General features: G+C 35.7%; 1 protein-coding gene across 3 annotated transcripts in view; it reads right to left on the bottom strand.

Moving 5' to 3' along the window:
* The window catches only part of auts2a (activator of transcription and developmental regulator AUTS2 a), a 760,542-nt gene that overhangs the window by 682,827 nt on the left and 63,270 nt on the right, over positions 1-14,445 (bottom strand). For all 3 annotated transcript variants that reach the window (XM_087270816.1, XM_087270820.1, XM_087270814.1), the window contains one exon: positions 8,289-8,375. The gene's annotated coding sequence lies outside the window, so the exon portion shown is untranslated. The remainder of the gene's footprint in view (positions 1-8,288; positions 8,376-14,445) is intronic.

Raw genomic sequence — 14,445 nt, forward strand, 5'->3', positions numbered from 1 at the left:
TAATCATTGTTAATGTGAATAAGAGCACTCAAATCTTCTGGAGAAACCATAACGATGCTTTTTATAACGAGCTGAAAAGTCAAACTGCTGAAAAGGCATCTCTTCCGCAGAGCTCTTGTAAATGAGCGGCACACAAGAGAGAGCGCATTTAATAACAAAATTATCTACACACACACTTTTGAAACAAGGAGAAGCCGCATAATTAGCTGACAATTGATGCTTTGCGCCCACTTCCAAAATGATGATGAATGTCTACGATAAAATTAAAATAATCATCAGTCTGGGGCGGAGGGGATTAAAATCAAGATAAACTCTTTCAAACAAACAGCTGTGCCGTAAAAACCCCAGCTAAATCGGATAAACAGCGCTCTTGAACATGTTAATTTCCACCGAGGCCATATTTCAATTTAAGAGTCTCACTTCATTTGCTTTTAAATGGTCGCATTTTCTTTCCTCCATTTTTCGACCTCTCATTCTCTCACTCCAATAACACACACAAACAAAAAAACACACTCATAAACTCTCAACAGGGTGTTGACTATCATTACGATGGAGTGTCTCGATACCTGTGGAAATCAGTTTCACAGCAGTGGGCTTACAGGCAGAGCTAATTGAACTCGTTGTTGTATTTATAGAATTAGAGAAGAATTAATTGGCCCAGAACAAATGGAGCAAATGTAACAGAAGCAGATGTTACGTAGAGAGGAAGCAGGCCACATGGGGCAGGTAATACAAACACATTTTAACCACTTTTACAGCCGCTTCGCTCTTCAGTTCACTTGCTAATCCAACACCTCACATTGGTGCATTTTACACACTGGAGAAATATGTAAACACTAGAGTAGCTTTTATAGCACATGTGAATTTATGTTAATTTGATTATGTTATTAAATATTATTATATACACTCACCGGCCACTTGATTAGGTTTACTAGTACATAGTTGGACCCTCTTTTGCCTTCAGAACTGCCTAAATCCTTTGTAGCATAAATTCAGTATTAATGTTCTAGAAATAATCCTCAGAGATTTTGGTCCGTAGAGACGTGATAGCATCATGCAGTTGCTGCAGATTTGTCGGCTGCACATCCATGATATAGATCTCCCATTCTACCACATCCCAAAGGTGGCCTATTGAATTGAGATCTGTTGTCTGTGGACGCCATTTGAGTACAGGGAACTCATTGTCATGTTTAAACCAGTCTGAGATGATTTTGACATGGTGTGTTATCTTGCTGGAAGTAGCCATCAGAAGATGAGTACACTGTGGTCATTAAGGGATGGACATGGTCAGTAACAATACTCTGGTAGGCTGTGGCATTGACACGATGCTCAATTGGTACTAATGGGCCCCAAAGTTTGCCAAGGAAGTACTATTACACCACCACCACCACCACCACCCTGAACTGTTGATTCAAGGCAGGATAGATAGGTGTACCTAATAAAGTGTCTGGTGAGTGTACATCACCAACTAAACTCTATAAAATTTTCTACACACATCTATATATACCTATACATACCATCCATTCTAATGTAAAGCAAATCTTCTCAAGAAAATGTAAAAACCCAAATCCAAGTAGGTGCATTTCCATCAAGTTGTTAGAACAGCTAAAGGAAGTATTTGTAACAGAGCAACAAACAGTAAATAAGGCAAACATAATGGAAACAGCCAATTGGTCGTGTGGACGTAACGTTCACTACATAATAATTTATTCAACAAATGGTTTCCATCAACTACTATTCAAATGAATCATTTTTTGCACAATGTCGAAACAGCCTCAATTTGGCACAAAAACCTTTCCATCACATTCGATACTTCAAAATGCTCATTAACACAAAGTGATAAATACCAGTTAATGGATGTATTTATGCAGTGCTTAATTTGTAATTTGCGCGGTCACGGAAAAGAGTAATGGATCCGACATGTTACCAGAGGAGGAAGAGGTGTCGCACACAAAAGTGAAGAGGGTTGGGGAGTCGCGGAAGAAAGTGAAGAGGGTTGGGGAGTCGCGGAAGAAAGTAAAGAACAGGGCAGACAGGGTTGCATGTGAGGAGGGGGATCGGTAAAATGGGGTGTTGGATCAGATTTCAGAGATGCTGGACTCCGGGCTTCCTCAAATTAAGCCCTTGTATCTGTGTGTATATATACTGTAAATGGCTTGACATTAGCTATATATATATATATATATATATATATATATATATATATATATATATATATATATATATATATATATATATATATATATATATATATATATGTGTGTGTGTGTGTGTTTATATCTACCCATCTATACATATCTACCCATTTACTCATCTAATTATAGGCCATTTATCTACCATTTACCTATATCTATTTTGACAAACTATCTATCAATAACTATTTAGCGATCTCATCTATGCATACCGGTGTCTATCAAATCTACCCACATAAATCCATTTTTATACGTATCTAGCTATCTATTCATACCTGTCTTTCATATCCAGCCATCTATCCATACTCTATGTTCTATCCATATCTGCATGTTTCTCACCATCCATTCAGTCAGTCAGGAAATACAGTTAAGTTACAGTATAATCTCTTGTTTAAACTCAACTGACAGGACTAATAAAAACACAGTATATTTACACTATAAATATTTATACAACAGTTTCTGGTTCTCAAGGCTGATTGTCCGATAGCCGTGTTATATTCTGCAATTTCAGAACTCGTACAGCCTCTTCACCGTTGTGTATTACTCCACCCACATAGAGTGACAGCAGATCAATAAACTTTCTATAGTTTGACAAATATTGCAGCTGTTGGACAACATAATGTACTTTTGAGTTTTTTCAGACGATATTGTATTTATTTAGATTCCAACTGTGCAGTTTATTTATAAGGGTAGTGCCTATATTAGATTCAGTGTATCGGCGGCAATCAGCCTGTCATCGAGCAGAGAAAAGATGGTTGACGTTCCAATGATTGGCAACAGAGAACACATAATAAGTCCTTAGGGAAGAAAAACAGCATTTTCTCAGTGTTTCTTTCTAACTACAGCTAAACAAATCATTACAGAACAGGTAAGTGACATTCTAAGTTGATCTCTCTCTTTTGTATATTGTAGACTTGTATTTATACCATAGTAATCTAGTAGTGTTTGCTTTGATTTGTTTTTTTGGGGGTCAATTATTGTTATATTCCGATTGCAACAGAGAAATAAAATCTCTGTAGACTAATGGCATTTCATGCCGTTCAGTGTTTTATCCTTTTAATGCTGAGCAAAAGAAAATGTTTATCATAATTTTAAACATTATGCTAAAGACTCATTCAAATACTAGCTCTAAAATGACAATGGTGATGTTTTCTGCTGTTCTGACAGTCAGATGCAGATGTGAAGGAATGGCAGAAGAAAGTAGTTCCTCGTACAAAAGAATTTTTGAGACTCTCCATGTTTGATTTTTTTATATACATTATATTTATGTTGTCGAACTGTTGTATAAACACAATATCACACTCGTAGCAGTGCGATATGGCTGTATATTGTCACTGGTGGGACACTAAGGCACTCGGCCTGCAGCCTCAAACTAACGCATGCATCCCCCTGTGCTGATATACAGCCATATCGCATTGCTACGAGTGAATTATTGCTTTATTAATCCAAGGTCGCCACAGCAGAATGAACCGCCTACTTATCCAGCAAGTATTTACGCAGCGGATGCCCTCCCAGCCGCAACCCATCTCTGGGAAACATCCACACACACATTCACAAACACACACTCATACACTATGGACAATTTAGCCTACCCAATTCACCTGTACTGCATGTCTTTGGACTGTGGGGGAAACCGGGGCACCCGGAGGAAACCCACACGAAGGCAGGGAGAACATGCAAACTCCACACAGAAACGCCTACTTCCTTCCTCCTACAACCTTCTTGCTGTGAGGTGACAGCACTAACTACTGTGCCACTGCCTCACCTATATATATATATATATATATATATATATATATATATATATATATATATATATACATATTCTCTCTCTCTATTTCTCCATTACTCTAGCATAACACAAAACAGATAATTTTACAGGTCATTGTTTGCAGCCTGGCCAAGATTCACTCATTAAACAAAAACGCAAACATATTAAAGGTTCCTCAAGTGTAAAATTCATCCAGTGCCAACAAAATAAGCGGTAATTACTTAACTGCACACTGTGAACCCAGTAGAGAGTGATTGGATAGTGTATTTCCACACTGCAGGTGTGTGTGTATGTGTGTTTTTACGAGCGCCATGCACTGACAGAATTGATTTTACAGTCTCTGGTAGTTTATGTCTTCAGGAAGTTATGGGCCGACAGACAATAGAGCTTTAACAGTGCCTGTCTGGCTCAAAACACATTTGTGACTGCTGGCCCTCGTGTCTATACTGTAGCAGGAGGCAGTCAGTACATTCTCTTCCTCTTTTGACAACTGCTGCTGTACATTGACTGCTCTGTCAATATGAGAGACAAAGTAACTTAATTTGCAGGATACTGGACCCTCAATTTAAATAAGAGCACTGATAATATAAAGAGGAAAAAGGGAATGAAAGGAAAGTGATAAGCCAGGGCAAAAACACGTCAGAAAGCGTGTTGGATTTGGAGGTAAGAGAGCTTTACAGAGAGTAAGCAAGGTCGGGATGAAAGAGAAATAGAGTGAGCTTTATTTTGTTTGGTCAGGCGGTGTGCACGATTAAGCTGTCAGGTGAACGGGGACAATATCGATTCACAGACTGGGAGTGAGCGCTGGCCGGCGCTGTAATTTATTACTGCAAAAACGCCTGATGCAGCGGAGGGATGCGGTCATGCTTTACTGCATGCAGTCTGAGTCCTGTATGATCTAATGGCAGCATTACATGTAGACGGTGTAGACTTGAAGTCTGCTTTTTTTTTTTTTCATTTTGCAAATAGTCGTTTGTCAAATGAGGTTTTTGTAGGGTGTATTTAACGGCTATCTGACAACTTTGAATATTAGGGCAGCCCGATATTGTAAAAATGTAACATTGTGATTTTTTTTATATATATATATTTGATATATATATTGCGATATGAATACAATTTCTCCAGATGACTTAATATCTCTTTTTGGAAAGAATTTATAATGTTAGATCGATTGGGATGATTTTGCAGTGGGAATTCCTTTCCATAAATATTAAACAATCTATTATATAAACGTTTTTGTGGTCCCCCAACACATTTTCGTTGTTGTCTGTGCTATTTGCAATGCATTTCTCTATTTGCATGTGTTGTGAGTATTTTCATGCACATGTTCAGTCAGAGATTGATGAATTAATGTTTACTATTTGTAAGGGATGTCCCAATAAGTTGTTTTTTTTGCCCTCAAGTCCAAGTCCAAGTCATTTGATTTTGAGTATCGATAGCGAAACCCAATCAGATATATATAAATGAAGAACAAAGAACACTGAAATCAGAAACTGATTTATGATGTTTCTTATATTTTATTTAATTAACCTTATTTCAACGTTCAACAACTCCATTAACAAACAGAGCACTTCTGTGAGGTAGCTTGAACAATCATATATATATAAACTAATAGAAATCTTTTCCCAGAGATGGGTTGCGGCTGGAATGGCATCCGCTGCGTAAAAACTTGCTGGGTAAGTTGGCGGTTTATTCCGCTGTGGCGACCCCGGATTAATAAAGGGACTAAGCCGACAAGAAAATTAATGAATGAATAATAGAAAAACAAGTAGCACCTCAATTCAACAAGTTTACATACCTCACAGTTTTTAAATGTTGTCATCATCAACTTTATAATACCTCCAGACAGCAGACATACTTACGCTTTCCGCTTCAAGCTGCTTCTGTGTTCTACTTTGCCGCCATTTAATCAATAGCGTCTCTGCAACAAAGTGATGTCATGCCGCACGCGTTGCTGTTACTGTGTAAAGTCAAGAACGCGATCTTATACACATATATATTATAGTCCTGATAGGAAAGTAATGTACGATTCAGATCGAGTCTGAAACCGTGTGATCAGTCTTGATTTCCAATCACATGAACAGATCTGGACATCCCTTCTATTTGCTTCTCCATAAAATCTAATAAATTATCTACAAAATTTTTGACTAGACAGTCCCCTGACACATTTTCATTGTGGTTTGTGCTATTTGCAGTGCATTTCTGTATTTGCAAGTGTTGTGAGTATACAGTCAAGGAAAAGGTACAATTGAAATAAAGTGTTTTATCATTTCCCGAGTCTAACAATATTTAAGTACAGTAACTGAATGATAAAAATAAATTTTTTCAATAAAATGAATGGTACAATTTCTTATACCTGAATGCCTTTTAAAACCATTATACAATCACAGGCATCAAAAACAAATGCAAATGATAAATTATAACACAAACTCAACATTGCGATATCGATGCTTGAACGATATTTTCAATTAAATTCAATTCATGTTTATTTATATAGCACTTTTACCATGTAGATTGTGTCAAAGCAGCTAAACATAGAAGTTCTAGTATATTGAAACTGTGTTAAACATATTGTGCAGCCTATTGAATTTGTTGTAAAAGCATTCAGAATTTCAATTCTAAATGTGAACTAATGGTTTTAAAACTACAAATTAAAATACTAATGTAATGTAAATACTCTTCTGTAATTCAATTACGTATTTTTAATGATTTCATCCCACCACTCACTTAAAACAAAAAGAAAGTAAATATTTATTTATTTATTTTTTGGTCAAAGTATGAGAAATGGTGTGATATTCTCTTCAAACCAAGTGTGAAAATCCCAAATCTATAATAGATCATAATAGGAAAGATTATAATAAATAGATAATGTTGAAAGAATTTATTGTTTTTACATATTAAAAAAATCTTTGTACAAATTCATTTTTTGCAAACACAGTAAATAAATAAAAATAAATGAATTATTCCAATAAATTTTATTTAAAATAAATCCTGTTCCTTTAAAATTTCTATTTAAAAAGACATAAGTATATCAGAGCTTCCACAAAAAATAAGCAGTACAACTGTTTGTAAAACATAAAACGGAAAGAAATATTATGATGATAATATATATAAAATAATATAATAATAATAATATTATGACTTTGTACAAATATTTTGCTGTCATCACAGAAGTAAATAATAAAATTATACATTGTGTTAATACAATATTAATGTTTGTTTGAAATGTATGTCTTGATCAAATGCAGGTAATTAGAGAATTAGCGATGCACTTTATATTGGTGACAACATTGGATAATAAATGTTTACGCATTTTTGACATTATCATTATCACAAAACAAATTATCGGCTAATAAATGATGATTTTAGTTGTTTGCTTTTTATTTTTGTAATCAGAGACAGAAATAAAACATTACGAATAGTAGTTATCAGCTTTCAAAAATAAAAACTTCTTATAATAACCCAAAATGTCTATATCACTACATTCTTAGTGAGTATAATGCACACGATAAACAACGACAAGTAAAATCTGCTTCTAACCATGTTAAAACATTCCAAGAAAAGGCAAAAGCCACACAAAATAGTGAGAATGCAGCTTAGCCAGAGACGATAAGAGAGTCCATGGGCTCTAATAACCTCCGTCTGGGTCAGACCCAGAGAAAATAATGTGCCCTTTGTTTGCCGAGGAGCCGTCCTAATGTGTTAGCTACAACAGACTGAGCAGAAGTTCAATACTTTCCACACACTGGCACATACACATAACCCCAGTAATAAAGCCAGCGTATTATTGCATCTTGATAAGGTCAAGCAAGCCACTGAAACTGTACAGAAGTCATTTAACCATATAAACAGAGGAAAACAGGAAAGCAGAGGAAGTGAAAAAAGAAAGAGTAAAAACAAAGGCATGACTGATTTGACTGATCACCCTTTTCCACATAATGAATGTGGACTAAAGTTTCCAAACATGAAAATGCACGCAGATATCACAACAGTAGTTTATAAAACGTGTGCACTGCATTTTGAAACCATGTGATCCCTTTGAGAGCTATCCCTCATGACGTTATAAACCTTTATGACTTTGTTCTATGAACAAAATGTCAGATCTTTTAAATTTCACACAGCGATAACTGTTTTTGACTTTCATTGCATTGACTAAATATTTTTAAAATTGTCTTTTGTGTTTTGCAAAATACATGAAATTGTAGATGTTTGCAATGACATGACAGTCAAAAAATAATCAATGAGAGAATAATTTTTTTTAGGTGAATCATTCCTTTAACTAGATTAGATCCTTCAATCAGTGTGTTTATGCTGCCAACACGTACCATACTGCCAGAAGGCTGCTGGTTCAAGTCCCGGCTGGTATAGAAAGCCATTCAGCTTACATATTCTCCTGTCCACTGTGGCGACCCCTGATAAAAACAGAGAATACGCAGAAGAAGCGAGTAAATGAGTGAGAAGTTCAAAAATACTCTTTCTTTGTCTGAAACTGGCTGTGGGCAGGCTGTATTCAAAATATATTAAGGTATAAACTCAGAAAATTGAGCTTTGTATTTCCAAGTTGAAATTAAAATGTATTAAACATTGAGATTTTCTGCAAGATTTGTCCAAGCCGAAACATATCAACTTTATTAATTCCATCCATCCTGACATCAATGTTCTCGTTATCAATTTAATCTAAAGTGTCTTAAAACCTGCAGCTTTTTGCAACATTTTGACATAATTTTGAGCAGCTTTTTGATTTATTGTAAATAGTTTATTCATTCATTCATTCAATTATTTTTTTTTTCGACTTAGTCCCTTTATTAATCTGGGGTCGCCACAGTGGAATTAACTGCCTTGTAAATATTTAAATTCATATAAAAAATGTAAAAGCATTATCGCCTTGTGGCGAGCGGGCGTGGCCGAGAGCCGTGGGAACGGAGTGAGAACCATGCTTCACTGGACTTGAACTTGAGTGCTCTGCATTACAAGTAAAACACAGTACAAACTGAGCTACAGAGTAAACTGACCACAGCAGAGAAGTTGTCCATATGGATATAGATATATAAGGCAAACTTATTCGATTACAAATAGTACACTAACTTGTTCTGTAGTGTTTATTTGGTGTAGCACAATGGAAATTCTTTATTCGTCAATAAAATGTCCCTATATATCATTAACGTGCAATAGAAAAAAGATGTCCATAGCGTTCATTTTACCTAGAAACTGCAGTCAAATGCATGCTTTACTTCAACTGTGCAAGACAAACAAAATACATTGCTCTGGGTATATTTTGTAGCACGTTGACAAATCCACTAGAGCGTGATGTCTACATTTTTGCAAAACTGAAATACTTAGGCTATGTTTTGTTATGTGTTTCAGATACACTTACTGTACCTCTGCTACACATCAAGACAGCAGGGATTGTCTAACAGACCACCCAAACCACTGACCTAAACTCTTTACTAAACCCAACCAATAGGTGTTCAAAAGGACATAAAATTTCTAATTTCTACCACATGCACAGTTTTACCTTTTTGTGGAAGCATGCTTCACTTGACTTGAACTTGAGCGCTCTGCATCACAAGTAAGACACTGTGTAAACTGAGCTACAGGGTAAACTGACCACGGCAGAAAAGTTGTCCATATGGACATAAATATGCAAGGCAAACTTATTTTAATACAAATAATACTCTAACTTGTTCTGTGGTGTTTATTGGAGTATCGCAAAGAAAATAATCCTTTATTCATCAATAAAATGTCCCTAATTATCATTAATGCGACAAGTTGGCTTCAAACAGTCCTGTAGCATTCATTTTACCTAGAAACTGCAGTCAAACACATGCTTAAGTAAGATTTGTGGTTTCGCAAAAATTTAGGCTGTTGATTTTAGTTTCTTTCTTCGCCACAAGCACTTTATTTCTAACCCTGGTTTACCAATCACAAAACTAAAAACTTAGACTGTCGACTAAAATCTTTACACAAGCTACACTTCACCTCCAGTAAAACAGTTCAGATATAGCACTTGGCAGAGGCCATTTTTCTTGGCTACTTATCTGGAGTGTCTAAACGGAGCATCATGTAAGGGGATTCAAGGTTAAGCTGCCCTCTTGTGGGCTCTGCATCCCTCAGCACGGACACTATCAGAGAATCTGCCCACTTCTTTTCCCTGAGCCCTCGACACGGTCACCAGCGATGGAGAAAGCGTGTGTAGATGAGCAGGGCTTTAACCTGGCCTGTGACTCGCCGGCAGTAGATTTCCCCAGTGCCTCTGCCCTTGATTTGTTCGCCCGGCTCTTCGTACATCTTCACTTGTGTGATATATGGCTGGTAGAAGCACACAGACACAGAGGGACAGCCATGTTGTGTCACCTTTATAACGAGAGCAGTATATTCTCCTTGGCCTGACTCGTCCTGCGCCTCTCTGAGGATCTCATCTTGGTTCATTTTAAAGGCAAAATCAGAGATGATTTTCAGGTTTATTTTGCAATTTCCCATAATACCTATCCAACCGTGGCTCAGGAATGCCTTGGGAGATTGAGTGGAGGAACTCGGGTTGATCATGAGAGAAATTACATTTAGTAGGTCACATTATCACCTTCAATCAGATCCACTAGAATATTGGAAAGTTATTCTTAACTCTGTTCTCATTGGATTTTAATCTATGGGTTAGAAAAACGGGGGAGTTTTAAGACTTAGAAAGTGCAGAGGTAACTGAGGTATGAAAGTGCAAAAGGTAGAACATATATATAGAACAATTCACTTCAATAAATTAATCAACAACATATCGCCATGGGAACAAGAAGAGGGAAATTCATGAGATTATCCATGATTAACTCTCAACATCAGCCTGAATTAACATTTACGGTCACATATTTTGTTCAAAAATATGAATGAATAGCATGGTGATTTAATAGCAATTGCATTTGTATGAAAATGTACGAAAATGGAAAACTGATTTCAATGCAAAACTGCCTCTGAGGATTAAGAATAACAACATTTGATTTAATCAATGATACAAAACAGTATAATTTTCTTTCAGTTTAGAATTTTATCAATCAGACAATGCAACAGCAAACAATGTAAGCTACAAGTTTCAAATCAGCCATGGTATTATATAAAAATAATTATAGATCCAGTTGCCATATTGGAAAATACACTTAGATACCTAATACAGTATGTACTACATTAAATCCATAAATAAATAATATCTATACATAATGGTTTGCTGCCAATTTACTTTGAACATAGTTATAAAAGGGCACCTATTTTACACCTTTTTCAAGATTTAATATAAGTCTTTTGTGTTTCCAGAATGTGTCTGTAAAGTTTCAGCTCAAAACAACCTTCAGATTATTTATTAGACCTTTTTAAAACTGGTAAATTTGAGACGTTATATCATTGTAGCTGTTTTTGTTGCCTGTGCCTTTAATGCAAATAAGTTGAATCTCCCGGCCTTCTGTTCCCACATGCATGTCAGAGCCGTAGCCTTAACGCAGATGAACAGCACAGTGACAGACAAGAATGAAGCAGATCTCCCTTACTACAATAAGAACTTTCCTAACTGTTTTTTGATATATTTGTTGTGGAGGTAATTCAAGCCTTTTTGTGATGATGACTCGCACACAGTGTCCTTATAAAGTTCACACACAAGCACACGTTTAGCTTTACACTGTTTTTGCATGGCAAATGTAACAGGATACACATTAATATACACTGCTGCATGGACATCTGTTATGTTAATCAGTGGTGGCTGCAGCCGCACGGCTGTACGCACTGTGCGTACCTACCATGAGTGGGCGGGAAATAATGCCGCTTTTGAAATGTATTTATTTATCACATAATTTAAACTGATTATTAAACAGTATACACTATGATATATTGACAAAGCAAGAAAGAATGACAACAAATAAAGGTGTTTGTTTGTGTGTTTTAAAGCGTGTATGTACTTGCATGATGAGAGATGGGTAAAGAAATCTATTGGCTTTAGTTTTGCTGGTTTTGCGGGTTTTTCTGTACACTAACAATTAGGCTACAATTCAGATAGCTATTGTTAAAAACAAGGTTAAAAATGAGTAAATGCTTTTAAACAGATAAACTTTATTGAGACATTTTCCAAAAGGCCTAAAACTAATGAGACAAATACTGATTCTCCATACGAAGTGAAGACCACAGTCTCATCAGCACCTGAGCCTAAAAAACGGTCTCTTTCATCAGACAGACCAGATCCAGCTGCTGCGCATCTTCCTCGCTTGGAACAGAACCATTCAAGGTGTTTTAAACAATTCTATCTGACAGACTTGCATATAAGCATACATCTCCATTCTCACAACGAGTTTCTGAGTTTTCTCACCCTTCCAACCGAGTTTGTTCCACCGAGGTAATGTGGTAACATGTTCAGTGTGGTTGAGAATATTGAAAACGCCTGTCTTGCTTATTCAAATCATTTGATTTAATTATTTAAATTGTAATTGACCGGTTTAACATGGCAAACAGTTTAATACAGGCTTCTCTGAAACTGAATATTTCACTTTAATTTTATTTAGGCTAGGTTATTATTTTTTTTGACAATCCAGTTCGTGTTTTGGCATTGATGAAGCATAGTATATTTTAGACCTATGAACCTACACTGGTCTCACGGTTCGGTTACGATTATCATGCCATCAATTCGGTTCAATTCGATATCTCGGTGCATCACAGTGCATTGACGATGCTTTTCATACAGTTTAATATTTTTTTTCACAGCAGCAATTCTTGTACTAAAACGTATGAATATAATTAAATATATATATATATATATATATATATATATATATATATATATATATATATATATATATATATATATATATATATATATATATATATATATTTGTAATACAATTGTTTCCTTTAATACAAACAGTCAGATATATAAACTGTACCTTTAAACAACACGGGCATTTATAGCAAATAATATAAATATCCCGCTCGCTTTTTGATCCTGCAATTGGCAATTGCGCTGCGCTCTTCACAGATGAGTGACACTGATAAATGGCAGCGGCAATCACAGCTGATCCATGATTGACAAGGTGGAGAAAACTGCAAACACGTGCTCGTGTCTGTATCCACAAGTATGGCTGTAACAGCCGAGAGGAGAGGAAAAGTCATGACAGCAGGCCAAATGGGCCACCGTGAGAGAGAGAGAGAAATGGAGTTTAATTTCATTCTCTCAATCGTAGTGAAATAGGGGCTTCTGCTGTACGTGCCAGTAAAAGACTGTCTAGCAAACACACATGCAGTGAAATTGTGCACAGTTTCTGCATTTTTAAGTAATTAGAGCATTGTAAATACTTGCGCATACGATAAATGACATCACTACATAATAACCGGTTATGATTATTACTGAACCGAAACCGAATTGTCCGCATCTGCATTGCGCTGCACCGAAAAAACAATTAATTTTGACACCCCTATTGGATTTGTTTTGGAGGTGCTGGATTTGTGCGTACCTATGAATAAAATCCTGAAGGCACCCCTGATGTTAATGTACAAAATAAACCTGATCTAACGTCCACAAACCAGGATTAAAGTGTCTTCTTTTATAACTGTACTGACTTTATGCGGCTGTAGTGTTGAGTTACAAAGCAATTTTACTGTATTAATTACAAACATGCACTATTTTAATAACGTTTTAAACCTGCAAAACTCATTCTTGATCACATTTGATGATGATTGATGATCCCAGTTAATGCATGCCCTGTCTTGTGGATAAGATTCTTTGTATTACTACTTAGAAATTTTAATACGCGGCTGTCAATCAATTCGGTGGGCGGGAAAAACCTCACTCCTACGTCAGTTTGTGATGAGTCTCAAAACGGGAGGGATTTGAATCCTATTTTAACATAAGAAATTAAAAAAAGAGACTTATTGTGTTTTTATCACTCCAATATAACTGTGGACACATTATACCAACATATAGTTCTGTCCAAACAGCTTACAAAAGATGATTTTCATTATAGGTGCCCTTGATGTACTGTTTTTACTATAAAACTAATTAATTATCATACTTGGTTAAAATTTAAATATAAACCAAGCAGTTCTGTTGATTCTATCCTAGCAAATGATTCACTGATTAATCATTAAGATTAGTTCAATTAAATCATAGACAAACATATTAAAGTGAAAAAGAAAAGTAACAAGATTATAAAAGGCAGTAACTGTCGCTGTGGATGAAATGTTTAAAAGAATGTGCATTTCTAATTGTAATGACAGCACCTGCTTATTGTTAACTTGCTTATGAAAGTTGCACGAAACGTTTTAACTGTGGTTTACTAGTGTAAAAGCATTCAACAAAATCAACATTTTAAAATGTTAAAATGTTTTAAAATGTAATTTTAAAATGTTCTGTAAAAAGCTTAACAGATTTTCTGAGAAGGCTTTATTTTTTATCAAACTGCAATAGCTGTTGGTCAAAGTCTCACTGAGGATATATAGGCTTTAACATTTGGTGTGTTTTAG

This window comes from Danio rerio, chromosome 10, assembly GCF_052040795.2.
Source record: "Danio rerio strain M-AB ecotype USA chromosome 10, GRCz13ab, whole genome shotgun sequence".
Lineage (NCBI taxonomy): Eukaryota > Metazoa > Chordata > Actinopteri > Cypriniformes > Danionidae > Danio > Danio rerio.